This window comes from Mustela lutreola, chromosome 4, assembly GCF_030435805.1.
Source record: "Mustela lutreola isolate mMusLut2 chromosome 4, mMusLut2.pri, whole genome shotgun sequence".
Taxonomy (NCBI): domain Eukaryota; kingdom Metazoa; phylum Chordata; class Mammalia; order Carnivora; family Mustelidae; genus Mustela; species Mustela lutreola.
The window spans coordinates 69,626,359-69,642,319 of NC_081293.1; positions in this window are offsets into that span (position 1 = coordinate 69,626,359).

Below are 15,961 nucleotides of genomic sequence, written 5' to 3' on the forward strand. Positions count from 1 at the left end.
TTCAGTTAATAAAAGAACAGGATGAACTTGCTGAGGGAAGTGAATGGTAGGGCTCAGAGACACAGGAAGGAAAAATATTATATGTCTGAAAATGTGAGAGTTTAACAAGAAAGCAAGTGTGTTGTCAGAAATGCAGGGTGATAGAATGGGGGAAAACTGAAGACCATTACACAGAGCTGTGTGGATGTCTGAGACAGCTTAGGAAGCATTGCTTTGATTAATTTTATGAATTATGAGGGGATTGTGTAGAACAGAGCAAGGGGAAGGCTGAGAAGGCAGGACACCTGGAATACTTCCCTCCTGATGCTATTATTCCCTCTCTGAGCCCCTCACTAAAATAAACATGGCCTGTGCATCTGTGGCGATCAAAAAGGAGACTCTGTTGGAGGTGGAGAAAACAAAAACGTTGGAGAAAATAATTAATATTTAGTATGTATTTAGTAGTCTGGTAGCATTATACCAACTCAGGTATTCCGACACCAGATTATTAATGTGCTACAGTATTAGGGTCTTTTTTCCCCCTTTCAGTATCTTCTTGAACATCTGGCTGCAGCCTATTATGGATAAGTTAACTTGCAAAAATCCATTATGTGCTTCAAAATTAGTTCCGTAATTGTATTATCACTATGGAAGAATCGGCTACATTTCAGCATAAAATATAAATGGGTCTGACTTTTCTCATTAATATTTGATGGTACATGGTTTAATATTGAATTGAAGCAGAACCCTGAGGTGGTCATGAAAAGGACAATTTATAAATGTGAATTTAACCAGGGACTGATAAAATAAATCTTAGTTTTAGTTCTCCTAACTGAATGTGGCTTACTAGACTTGATATACTTATAAAACATATTCAATTAAAAGTAGAAAATGTTTACTATGGTGTTGGAGAAATAATCAACATCTCCCTGTTTAAAGCTGTTCAACAAATGTGGCTTATGGAGAATCAGCAGTATCTTATCTTTTTTACACATATTCTAGCCTCTATCTTCGTAAATAATTGACAGATGTTGAGATATATTCTTGAATCCTCATTTTTTTCAAAGGGGGACTAATTGGCTTTATGCATATCATGAAATTTCAACATGATCAAATGGGCTACTTCTGTTAGTTCTGTTCACTTTGTTTATCTTTTATAGCGAATAAATTCTATTGGTTGTCTTTGTTCTGAGAAGATTAATGTCCACCAGTAAACTATCTTATTTTCTATGGAAAAGTAACGGGCTGTTGTATATTCATTGTGCTTGATTTTTTAGAAAACAGAATTTAAAAACCACCTAACAAATAAGAGGAAGATGGAAGACCATCTCTTCTTAAGTAAACTGTGGGTTTATTGTAGAAGTTTAAAAGTGTGGTTTTAAATAGGAAGAAAAGCACCTGCACGCTAATTTGTTTTAGAATCAGGCATAGTTGTTCATGGGCTCTGTCCTTATTCCATTCCCATGCCTATCAATCTGCAAGATATGATGCCTCGTCCAACTGCTGTTTTGTGAATTGCCCCCCCCCCCAATTTAACCCTATTTCTATTATGGGAGAAGAAAGACTTGTTATATAATTTCTGAGGCCCAGCACGGAACGACAGTTTAGGACCTCTTGATCAAAAATTCTGAAGAATTTCAAGGCAGCAACAGCAGAGGGTTAAACCAAGTGTGGATCTAAGTGTGGATCCTAGGCAACTGCACGGTTTGCTAGCGGAATCAGCCTGCTAATGAGACATCCAAACTGAGAAATCTAAGCCACTATCTCAAAGCCCATTCCAAAGGAAATTGAATACAAAGTTTCCATATGAATTTCTTACAACACAATCCTCTCCAAAAGAAGTTCACTATTCTTGTCCTTGCCATGCTTTTCTGAATTTAAGTATCTGTGATTTCCATGTGGGTCTCCTACATACATTCTTCCCCCAGGAGCTCCACTTGGCATTGCATATCCACCAGATGATCTGTGGACCAGCTGCTGATGAAACTCACTATTTTCACTATTTTCAGAATATGTTTTGTAGCTTCTTTTGAAGCAAGTCTCCCTTTGTGTGGTTTTATGGCCTTTAGTTTCAAAAACACTTAAGTAAGATTTTCACAGTTTACCCCTTTTGGGCTTTGAAACTTAGATTTGCCCAAGCTGGCTTTTATGAGTATTTTATGGAAACCCATGGCCCAAATCAGGTAGATGCTGGGAGTTTAACACTGCAGACTAAAATGAAGTCTAAGCATAAAAATGAAGTGTTAAATGGAGTATAAAATTGCAGCAGCCTGTTTGGGAGTGTGGGTTTGCCTCGGGCTCTGTGCCGCCCTCAGGAACACTCAGACTCTGGGTTCTTCTCAGGTGGACAGGAATTGCAGACTCATGTCTGAGAAATCTTAAAGTGAAAGAGAAGACAACATTTCAAAATCCTCAAGACATCCTAACCCTCTGATTCAAATACACTTTCCATCTGTATCATCAATTTATTAATAAACATCCTTTAAAAGTTTACAAATTTATATATTCAAGTGGAAACACCCAAATTAGAAATTCTTTTTGAGTCAAACTTATTTTCTTACTTGTTAGGCAACTCTTCATTTATGGGAGGCAATCCTGTTGTTGATATCAGCAGGGGTGATCATTGTCTTAACACATGAGGCTTGTTCAGAATGCCCCAATAACCAGAACTGAAAGACAATACAGTGCTATATAAGATAGCAATTGATTAAAGCCTTAAATATATATATATATATATATATATATATATATATATATATAATTTTATTTATTTTTTTTTAATTTTATTTATTTATTTTACAGAGAGAGATCACAAGCAGGCAGAGAGGCAGGCAGAAAGAGAGCAGGAAGCAGGCTCCCTGCTGAGCAGAGAGCCCGATGCGGGGCTCGATCCCAAGACCCTGAGATCATGACCTGAACCGAAGGCAGCGGCTTAACCCACTGAGCCACCCAGGCGCCCCTATATATATTATTTTAAATATATTTTATATATATTATATATATATACACACACACAATGTGTATATACATAAAATTTAAGGCTTTAATCAATCACTACCTTATATAGCATTGTATTGTCTTTCGTATATATTGTATATATAGGTATATATATTATATATCTACACACATACTTTCTGGCCACAACTTTTTTAGGTTTTTAACTCTGCTTTTGGTTTTACTTATATGCTTTTAATTTTCATGAAAAGATAAATATCCATCTCCAGCAACAGCAATGACAAGATGATAATCTATTCTGTTCTAGTGATGTAGCAAAGCTGTACACAGAAATCAGTAATGATGCTTGTACACAGAGATCAATACACAGAACTGTGCACAGAGATCAGTACACAGAGCTGTACACAGAGATCAGTAAGGAGCAGCATCTCAACAACACATTAACTGATCTACTCCTATCTATTGACTGCATTGACATTTATTTTATGATGTGTGTTTCTTTACTGTTTAAATAGCACAATGGTATTTTTTTTTAATGGGTTAATGCTCTAAAGGTTGTATTTAGAACATGGTTACTTCCAGACCTACCTGGTCCTAATGGCTATAACAATGAATAGCAGTAGTAAACAAACCCAAGATCTTAGCAAAGAAGATCAGAAGATATATATTTTGAGAAGATGCTTTCTCTATTTAAGAAATAGTAATTTATCCTCTAATGAACATTTTATGAGGTGCAGTCTCATCACTTAGCAGAATTTGAGGCCATGATAGCCTTCCTAATTACTCTGTTAATGGTGGCAACATAATGGAGATGGTGCTTATAGGCACAAGCAAAGTCGGGAGATAATTACTCTGGTTCTTGAGTAGAGTGAAGGGGAAAAAAAAAAAAAAGTCATTCCAGAAATACCCTGGGACAAGCTCTACATTGCAGCCCGTCTTGAAAAATGAACTAGGATCATTAGCTGTTTTTAGCAGTCTGTTATTATACTAGCTTTTTAGTTTCCAACAAAGCAGGTCGAATTATCACAATAGTGCACAACAGTACATAGTCCTCTCTGTGAGATGTTTCAGAATGAATGGATATCCAAAAAGAAAGAAATATGATATTTACTAGAATATAGGTTTGTCTAGTATAAAAAGTACATAACTCACCCAAACTGAAAAATGTGGGTAGAGATACATCATAGGGCTATTTTTCAAAGGACTTTTTCTAATGCAGCTACTATGTTATACTAACAATTTATAAGCTACCTAATTAGAGACCAACTGGGCTGGGCTGCAAAGGAACTTTATTGGAGTTTTTAGATTTCTTGCTCATTGAGGGCCAATCTAAAATCAAGACCATGTCAAACTGGAAAATATCAAGAATATCAGGGAAAATGTAGTTAAGTGACAGTAGGGTAGATGATATACTCTGGTCCTCCAAAGTGAAAAAAAAAAAGTATCTGGATGAAATATTTTAAAAACATATTTTTAAAAAACAAATCTGTGAACTAATAATTAAAATGAAGAAATCTGCAAATCCTCCAAAGAAAGTAGAATGAGGAACTCTCAAATAAAGAAATTTTAAAGCCAGCCCTCTTCCTGCAGGATTCTTCCAAACCTTCAGATCTGGCACCCCTGCTTTGAGAGCCCTTGCGATGTTAGAAGTAAGACCTAGCTAGGCTCTTCCCAGTCTGGGTAGTTACTAGGAGGCACGTGAATACAATTAGGGAGCCAAAAAGCTATAAATGTGGAAGAGTGAAAAAGAAATTCATCCCTCCCTATAGAAATAGAGAATGCAATGCTGGTCTTCACAGTGGGGCTTGATGGAAGAAATGTAAGTTTTATCCTGAAAATTCAGAATCATAAGGCAGCCCAAAAGCAGATGCCCAGTCATGAAGTCATGATACTCTGTATTCTGAGGGGGGAAAAAAAAAGAAAGTCAGGGATATAATTTCACACGTACGCTGGCTAATGAAGTCCTCATTTGTCCTATAGAAGCAATTAAAATTGCCTTTTGATGAATTGAACTTTAATTCAGGATTAAAGTTTCCATAGGAAAACTGCAGTTGAGGGACATCTGGGTGGCTTATTGGGTTAAGCCTCGCCTTCAGCTCAAGCCATGATCTCAGTGTCCTGGGATCGAGCCCCAAAACAGGCTCTCTGCTTGGCAGGGAGCCTGCTTCCCCCTCTCTCTCTGCCTGCCTCTCTGCCTTCTTGTGATCTCTCTCTCAAATAAATAAGTAAAATCTTAAAAAAAAAAAAAGAAAAAAGAAAAAATGCTGTTGACGCTAAACAGTTTATAGTGAAACTATATAAAATTAAGAAAATAAAGCACTCAGAGTAAATAACAGATAAAACAAAAAGACCCACAGGTTTGATACATTAGAAAGTGTTGATAGAAAACAAAGTAACAATGACATAAATATGAATGAGAAGTTAGCAAATATTGTAGAGAACAAGACAGTATAATGACAAAGCAAATTAAAAAAACGCATTCTTAAAGTTATAAAAATAATAAAAACAAAAAATCCAGGGGACACATTAAGCAGCAAATTAGCTGAAAGGACAGCAGATAGAGCCAGAAACTGATAAGAATGTGAGATTTATTTTTAATCTGCTTTATCATTTATGGAGAATACAAAATGTCATCACATAAGAATTATGGAAGAGAGATTAAAAAGTCACATTCACGGAGCACCTGGGTGGCTCACCTCTGCCTTTGGCTCAGGTCATAATCTCAGGGTCCTGGGATCAAGCCCCGCATCGGGCTCTCTGTTCAGTGGGGAGCCTGCTTCCAGCTCTCTCTCTCTGCCTGCTACTCTGCCTACTTCTGATCTCTCTCTGTCAAATAAATAAGATCTTTTAAAAAAATAATAAAATAAAATAAATAAAATAAAAAGTCATGTTCAAAGAGAGTTGGTTGTTTTTTTTAATTGTTTTTTTAAGAAACAGAAAATGGGGAAGAGGTAATATAAAAAAAAATTGAATAGTTTTCCTTGAATTGTTGAAAAGTTCAAAAACAAAGCAAATCCTGCAGATTTATAAAATTTATGTAACAATGTTGCATTTGTCTGAATAAATTAACAGCATAGCCTCAAAAATATAAAGCAAGAATTTCCAAAAGTACAAGAATTTGTGAGGATTTTATCACATGTCTTTTTTTTTTAAGTTGAGTGGTCATGTAACATAGGAAATTTACCCCAGTGCTGCTGTAAAGAGGGACTCATTTAATTCCTAAAGACTGGTATCATTCTTGCTTCAAACCCTGACCACATTGAGTTACATTACAAAAATAAAAATGCATATATTAAAATTTCAGTTATTTATATGTATACCTGTAATACATGATCAGATGTTGGAAGGCAAAATAGAGTATGTGTAGAACCCAAAAAATAACAAAATATTCGATATAAAATGTTGTGACCTTAGGGTAGAACCAATGGGTATTTTGTCACCCTGAAGGCTTTGACTAGAAATGACAGCAAAATCTGAAAATTAATAAGCATCTAATTTTAAAACTTAGAAGATGTTGAAGAAGGATATTCCAAGTGATTCAAAATTTGGGGAAAATCTACAAATATGAATTGTACCAAAGAGAGAAGTCACAAATAAATTATAATAGAGCTAAAAATGAGAATATAGCCAAAGTTCTGAAAAAATAAGTATTATGAAAAACATTGTCAACTTATTGAAAAACATAGATTCCTAGAAAAATGCAATTTGCCTAACTAAAAGAAGCCAAAGAAACCTGTATTCTTTTTATTGTTTTTTTATTGTAATTCTAATATAATTAATATAATTCTAATATAATTAATATATAATATATAAATATAATAATATAATATATTATAATATATAATATAATAATATATAATTAAATAATATACTTAATTATATTATAATTGATATAATTAGATATAAATCTAATATAATAGTATGTTAATTCTAATATGATTAACATACAGTGTTTTATTAGTTTTAGCTATACAGTGCAGTGATCCTTTTTTAACAACTAAGGACAGTAGTTACGTCTTCCTACAAGACAATGTCAGGACTAGAAACCTTTGCAGACAAATTATATAGGAGGAAATAGTCCAGTGATACAGCAGATAATCCTGAGAATAATAAAATAATGAATTTTTCCTGACATACTTTATGAGGCCAACATAAACTTGATAAACTATCAAGGAAATCCAGGGCAAGAAACTAAAACTTCAGGCCTATTTGCTAAATTCCTATTGAGAACATAAACACATTGAATCCAGAAGTTATAAAAATGTGTACTTGTGTTTATTCCCAGAATGTAAGGTTGGTGTAGTATTAGAAAACTAAAGTAATATAGTGCCTTAAAAGAAGGGAGAGGAAAACATAATGAACTCAGTAAATTTTTAAAAGTCTTTGATTAACTTAATTATCCATTAATGATATAAACCATTTCAGTAAACTAAAAATACTATAAAGGTCATGTATTGCCAAGCACAAAATCCGTTTAATAATATCATATTTAATGATGATACATTGAAAATATTCCTTCACAATCCAGGAAAAATCAAGGATGCCCACTCTCACTCCTTCTACTTTATGCTATAATTGAGAATTTTACAAGTTTGTAAAAAAAATGTAAATTTTTTAAAGCAAGAAATTATACTTTCATTACTTGTATGTTATGCAGAAAGCCCAGAAGAATCCGTAGGCAGAGGTTTAGAATTAATGTGTTTTGGAAGGTTACTGGATGCAAAATCAATTTACAAAAACTTTGGTGTGTTTTTTTGTTTGTTGTTTGTTTACCAGCTACAGTTAGAATTTATACTTAAATAGGTATCATGTGACAATACAGAAATACTATGATGTGCCTAGGAATAAATATCATTTATGAAAAATTACCTTCCTTGAACAACCAAAGACATGAGTTTATATGAATTTATAATTATACAGTTAATTATGGGGTAGAAATAAATAATTATAAAGTATATAAAAAGTATATAAAGTATATAAAGTAAATTGTTATAAAGTATAAAAAGTAATTATAAAGTGTATGGCATAGTATTAGAAATCATATAGATTTGTTATAAAGAAAAATATATCTAACTGAAATTGTAGATGTAAATAAAAATTTCAGGAGAAAAAAATGAAACACACAGAAAAAAACTCATAAAAATTGATGAATAGGGCTTGGATATAGATCAGAGGTGAAGAATAGGGCTGTGGTGAAAAAAAGTTGCTTTTATGTGGACTACCGATATTAATGGCTGAGTTAAAATTATAGCCCATCTGGGGTCAGCAGGCTGGCTCAGCTCGTAGAGCATGAGACTCTTGATCTTGGGGTCCTGAGTTCAAGCCCCATGTTGGGTGTAGAACTTACTAAAAATAAACCCTGTAGCACATCTAGAGGACAATCTTGAAGAATATATTAACACATTTATAACATGATATTGGGACATATATCTTAGAACAAAGAAAGCACACACCATCTATCGTGTAACTGACCAATTCAGTAGCATTAGCTTTGAGAACTTCTAATTGTCAAGAGACACTAAAATGAAAGTGAAGGGGCACCTGGGTGGCTCGGTGGACTGAAGCCTTTGCCTTTGGCTCGGGTCGTGGTCCCAGGGTCCTAGGATCAAGCCCAGTGTCCGGCTCTCTGCTTGGTGGGGGGCCTGTTTCCTCCTCTCTCTCTGTCTGCCTCTCTGCCTACTTGTGATCTCTTTCTGTCAAATAAATAAATAAAATCTTAAGAAAAAAATAAAATGAAAGTGAAAACATCAGTCCCAAGAAGAGAGAAGGTATTTGAAAGTAATATCCAGAATATATAAATGTTATACATTAATAAATTTGATAAATACCTCTAACCAAATAGAAAAATTGGTTAAGAACACATTATCAGGAACTTCATGGAAGGACCCAGAATATAATAGAATGGGTAAGGATTATCTTAAAGAACACCAATAATTCATTAGAAGTATTCTTTTAATAAAAGGGGGGGGCAAAAGAAAGACTAAATATTTACTAAGTAGGCTATAGAAACACAGGTTAGAAAGAAACAGCTGGCACACTCCACCGCACAGGTAAGTGAGGTTACCTGGACAGAGGCAGGAGAGGACTGAGTGCCTTCCTGCTGGCTGGGGCATCAATAAGATCCATGAGTCACAGGACAGTAACAGGAATCTAGGAGAATGGGACACCGACACTTCCTCTTGAGCTCAGTTCCCACCAGGAAGGATATTTATGCAAATTAGAGGCCAATAGAATGAGAACATCTGTCATTTCCTCTTGAATTAAATGTCCGGGGAAAGTATCTAGAGCGAGTTTTCTTCCTATTTAGTTTTTAGTGACAGAAAGCCCACTTTTTAGGCAGAGTATTGTCAGGTGTTATGCCATTTCATTCATCACTCATTCATTCACAAACATCACTCATTCACATACATCTGCAGTGTATATTCTTCGATCCAGTTGGGGTCCTTTAAATCACCGGTACTGGGGAAGGGACCTGTTTCAGATGTGTGAGGCAAGGTGAGATTTCAGTGCTGTCATGGTTGGTTACAAACGCAAGTTATGGCTCAGTGGACATGCTGATAGATGTTCTTGCAAGTTTTCTCACCAAAAAAAAAAAAAAAAAGTGTCTAGGTAATTCCACATAACTGGTACTGTCTGCATATACATGTACACACATTGTGTGTATCTGTATGAGTGTGTTAATTTTTGCAGTGAACTAATTCTAATACTAATTAAGCCTAGCTCTATATATGTCCCACATCGCTGCTTCAAAGTGTAGGTGAATTTTCTAAAAATAGAATAGGTTGTATGCTTATTCGTGACTTTCTCTTTCCATTATTTCTTTTTCTCCTACATGAGAATACACGCTTCTCTTCAGAAGAGTGGGTTAGCTTCACCTCTCTCATCAATGATGACTGGGTGACCAGGATACAGGGACGTTCTAACTGGGAGCTTGTATTCACATACATTCCCATCTGCCAGACAGTGATGATAACTTAGTGGGTGTAAAGTAATTTGTCTTGTTACACACACACCTTCTTGTTGTAGACTTCGTCATGATTCTACCAGTCACCCAGGCTGGCATCTTTATAGATGGGTTGACAAAGCATCTTTAATTACCTCCTAATTAGCTCCTATATGAAGACACTTGTCATATCATGAGGAGCTAGTATTAATAACAAATGACCATTGCCTGAACACAGTCTATTTCAGAGGCTATTATTTATTCATTTTTCCTTCTTTGCTGTGGGTGTAGCATTGCAATAGAGATGACACTTCTTTTTTTTTTTTTTTTTTTTTTTCCGGAATGATGTAGCCCAGGATTTGAATCTTTGATCAACCACTTGCCAGCTATGTAAGCTATGTAAACAAAAACAAATTTATTGATTAATTTTAGCATAATTTTCCTAATTGGAAAATGAGAGTGTTAAATACTACTAAACTCTAGATGGAAAAGAAATTACATAGCATGCTATGTGCAAAATATCTGAATGTTATCTTACAGTTTTCCACTGAACATCAGGAACAGTATCACCAGGCCATGTGCAGTATTTTGCTTAGGACTTTAAAAATAAACAACAGGATTTCTCTCCAAGGTTCACAGCTTCATAGCCTCATAGAAGAGACAGAGGAATAGACATAGCAGACCATTTTAACACAGTTTTGTCAAGTACCATGATAAAGACAGGTTTGGAAACTAGCAAGGGAACTAAATCTTGCCAGGTCTACCATGTTAGTGACTGGGGTGAGGAGGAATGGCCAGCAGGACCGTCCACCCAAGGACAGAAGTGGGGAGTACAAAACTTCCTTTTTCTTAATGCCCTTGTCCACCCAACCTCATCCTACCTTCTTATGCTGAGTTTGAATTCTTGTCTGAAAAACATGGGGAAAAATTCTTGTTTGAAAAACACGAAAGGGAGCATATGAATTGTTAAGATGTCCAGCACTTTAAAAAGTGCCATTGTTATTTTGCTTGGGATGGCATTGAAAGGATAGATTGCTCTGGGCAGTATAGACATTTTAACAATGTTTATTCTTCCGATCCATGAGCATGGAATATTTTGCTATCTTTTTGTGTCTTCTTCAACTTCCTTCGTAAGTGTTCTGCAGTTTCTAGAGTATAGATCCTTTACCTCTTAGGTTTATTCCAAGTATCTTAAGTTTTTGGTGCTATTATAAATGGAATCGAATCCCTAATTTCTGTTTCTACAGTTACATTGTTAGTGTATAGGAAAGTTACTGACTTCTGTACATTGATTTTGAATCCTGCCACATTACTGATTTGCTGTATGAGTTCTAGTAATTTAGGAGTGGAGTCTTTTCAATTTTACACAGAAGGTATCATATGAACTGTAAAAAGAGAGAGTTTGATTAACTTTTATTTCTTTTTGTTGTCTGATTGCTGTTGCTAGGACTTCCAGTACTAAGTTGAACAATAGTGGTGAGAGTTGGCATCCTTGTCATGTTCTTAATCTTAAGAGAAACAAGTAATCCTAAAGTTTGTATGGAACCAAAAAAGATGCCCAAATTGCCAAGGAAATGCTAAAAAAGAAAAACGAAGTCGGAGGCATCACGTTGCTTGATTTCAAGCTTTACTACAAAGCTGTGATCACCAAGACAGTATGGTACTGGCACAAAAACAGACACATAGACCAGTGGAACAGAGTAGAGAGCCCAGATATGGACCCTCAACTCTGTGGTCAACTAATGTTTGACAAAGCAGGAAAAAAAAATTATCCAATGGAAAAAAAGATAGTCTCTTCAATAAATGGTGCTGGGAAAACTGGACAGCTATATACCAAAGAACGAAACTTGACCATTCTCTTACACCATACACAAATATAAACTCTAAATGAATGAAAGACTTCAATGTGAGACAGGAATGCGTCATAATCCTGGAAGAGAACATAGGCAGTAACCTCTTTGACAATGAGTGCACACAACTTCTTTCAGGCCAAAGGGAAAGGTCTCCAAAGGCAAAGGAAACTAAAGCAAAAATAAGCTTTTGGGACTTCATCAAGATCAAGAGCTTTTGCACAACAAAGGAAACCGTCAACAAAACAAGGAGGTGATCCACCCACGGAATGGAGAAGAGGTTTGCAAATGAAACTACAGACAAAGGGCTGATATCCAAGATCTATAAAGAACTTCTCAAACTCAACACCCAAAAAAGAAAATAATCAAGTCAGAAAATGGGCAGAAGACATGAACAGACACTTCTCCAAAGAAGACATGCAAATGGTTAACAGACACATGAAAAAATATTCAACATCATTAGCCATCGGGCAAATTCAAATCAAAACCACAATGAGATACCACCTTACACCAGGTAAAATGGTCAAAATCAACAAGACAGTCAACAACAAGTGTTGGAGTGGATGTGGAGAAAGGGGAGCCCTCTTACACTGTTGGTGGGAATATAAGTTTGTACAGTCACTTTGGAAAACAGTGTGGAGGTTCCTCAGAAAGTTAAAAATAGAGCTACCCTATGAGCTGGCAATTGCCCTACTGGGTATTTACCCCAAAGATACAGATGTAGAGAAAAGAAGGGCCATATGTACCCCCCAATGTGCATAGCAGCAATGTCCACAAAAACTAAACTGTGGAAAGAGCTGGGATGCCCTCCAATACACCAATGGATACAGAAGATGTCATCCATATATACAATAGAATATTACTCAGCCATCAGAAAGGATGAATACCTGAATTTTGCATCAACATGGATAGGACTGGAGAACATTATGTTAAATGAAATATGTCAAGCAGTGAAAATAAATTGTCATATGGTTTCATTTATTTGTGGAACATAAGGAATAATATGGAGGACATTAGGAGAAGGAAGGGAAAAATGAAGTGGGGGGAATCAGAGGGAGAGATGACCCATGAGAGACTGTGGACTCTGAGAAACAAACTGAGGGTTTTAAAGGGGAGAAGGATGGGGGAATGGGTTGGCCTGGTGATGGATATTAAGAAGGACACAGATTGCATGGAGCACTGGGTGTTATACGCAAACAATGAATCATGGAACACTACATCAAAAACTAATGGTGTACTGTATGGTGACTAACATAACGTAATTTAAAAAAATAATTCTTAAGATGTCTATTTCAGCTTAACCACATCCATAGAATACTATCCCTGAGTGGTTTTATTTTTACCCGCTGTTGTTCTTTTCTTCACTCACAGATTGAAAGATTAAAAAAACAAAACAAAACAAAACATTTAATTGTTCCTGTTAACTGGTATGAACTTCAGGATAATTGTTCATTTCTCTCATACGCTACTTTTCTGGAAGGAATGATACAGAAGAAGCAAAGAGGTATATTCATTTCTTCAAACCCATAGCTGATGTCTGTTCTCTCTTCTCAAATAGTGGATATCGTTACCCCATAATAGGATGAAATGCAGTCCTGATAATGGTATTGCCTCCAATATTTCATGAGTTACATAAAGTGGAATCAATCCCATAAACCACTCGTGCCAAAACCACTCTTGGAAATAATGGGTTTTCACGGGTGTTTTCTCTTAGAATTGTTTAAGATATAAAATACCTAGTTCATATTTGCAAAATTAGTGAATAAAGAGCGGCATCCCTTGTGGAACAGATATTTTGTGGGATGCAGAAAGATGGGTCTTAGGAAGCTTCACAGAGGCAAGAAAGTCTGAGCTTTAAAGGAAAGCTGTGCATTTGAGGAAGAGAGAGGAGCAGAAGCATAGAGACGCGTCTCTGTCATGTGCGGGGAAGTAGGAAAATTCATGTACCTATGAGACGAGGGCTGATCACTGCTTCAGCGAGCCTGATCCTGACAGTCAACCCATTTTCTCCATGTGTCCCAATATTTGCTAGAAAGTGCCATGGCTATAAAGCATAAATTGTGTGCATTTTCAGCCTTCCTCCAAATTAAATGTGATGGTAGCTACCAGCAAAATAGAAAAATTATTTTAAACATCTTTATGGTACTTCTTCTTTTCTTTAACTGAAGGATAAATGGATTACAATAATGCATTAATTCCAGGTCTACAACATAGTGATTTGATATCTGTATACATTACAAAATGGTCACCATAGTAAATCTAGTTATCATCTGTCTCCATACAAACTGGCTTTATTGATGATATTTCCTATGCTGCACTTGCCATCCCCAGACCTCATCTATTTTATGAATGGAAGTTTGTACCTCTTCATGCCCACCATGTATTTCGTCCAAGCCCCCACCCATCTCTCCTCTAGCAACCATCAGTTTTTTCTCTGTATCTTGGAGTCTATTTCTATTTTATTTGTTATTGTTACTTTTTTTTTAGATTCACATATAAGTAGAGTCCTGTGGTATTTTTCTTTGTTTCACTGACTCATTTCACTGAAGATGATACCCTCTAGATCCATCCATGTTGTCAAAAATAAAATTTCATTCTTCTTGATCACTGTATAATATCCTATTGTGTGTGTGTGTGTGTGTGTGTGTGTGTGTACACAATACATATCTTCCACTTCTTCTTTACCCGTTCATCCATTAATGGACATTCGAGTTGCTTCCATATCTTGGCAATTTTGAATAATGGTGCAATGAACATAGTGGTATGTATGTCTTTTTGAATTAGTGTTTTTATTTTCTTTGGGTAAGTACTTAGAAGTGGAACACTAGATGATAGGATTCTATTTTTAATGTTTTTAAAAGATGTGTTTGCTTATTTTAGAGAGAGAGCACACAAGCAGGAATAACAGAGGCAGAGGGAGAGAGAGAGAGAATCTGAAGCTGACTTCACAGAGGCGTCTGATGTGGGGCTTGCTCTCAGGACCCTGAGATCATGATCCGAGCTGAAACTGAGAGTCAGATGTTTAACTAACCATGCCACCCAGTCACCCCTTTCTTTTTAATTTTTCAAGGAACCTCTATATTGTTTCCCATAGTGGCTGCACCAATAAACTTAGCTATTTGACTGACTAGTAATACTGTGAAATAAATCTATGTAAAAAACACTTCATTCTAGGACATATTTCTCCATCCTTATTCTGTTCATTAATTTAGTTATTCATTTAATAACTGAATGCCAGACACTGGTTTGAGATTTCTTGCATTATGTCATTAGAGTCTCATTTTACCTTGTCCTCTAAATGTCACAACAGAGAGGAAACCTGTCCCAACTCCACAGGACTAAGAAGGGGGAGACTTTAATTTAGATCTCTGATTCCAAAGTATAGTCAGTGTTTTGTTCCCACTTGGTCATCTGGCAAATACCTTCTGAAATTGGATGGAAGATTGGGAACAATAGATTAATTCATTAATAAACTTTGAGTGCTCACGACAAACCAGGTACAGGTCTAGTTGCTGGTTTTCTGGGCAATGTACAAGACAGAAACATGCCTCTAGAGAAAATAACTTTCTAGATACAAAGAAACATATCCTTAAATGCTTTATTGACCATCTACCTGGTTGGCCAAACCATAGTCTGTTAGATTTTTGAGAGTAGATACAAAGTCTTTCACTTTGGATTCCCTGCTGTCTGACTCAGTGATTATTTAATGAATCAGTCTATGAGCTGGGCATGTGGATATATAATATGGTGCTAAAAGTACAGTGACATATATTGCCTAGGCTTGAATCCTGGAGAAAAGACCTTTTTTCTGGCTTCCTCCCACAAGTAATGTATTTTCTATGTGAGTAAATATGACCATCTGCAAAATAGTGTAAGAATCATGTCAACATACAGGTTTTAATAATATGCATGTGAATGGGCACGTTGGAAGTCCTTAGAGGAGAATAGAGAAGATCTTGGTACAGACTGAGTTCTCAGTTAATGTCACCCAGGAGTCATGGGCAGCAGTGACGTGATGGGAATGCAGGATTTGGCATCAGAACTGAGCCTCTGTCTTTCCTAATTGTAAGACCTCATTGTGGCTGTCAGCTTCTCTGAACTCAGGTTTTTATAGAAATATAAATATAAAATTGTCATTCTGTTCCTGAGAAAAATTTTATTATGAGGATTAAATGCAACAAGGAGTCATTCATTCTAGAACTATTGCCTAGCAAATATGGTAAGTAATAATTAC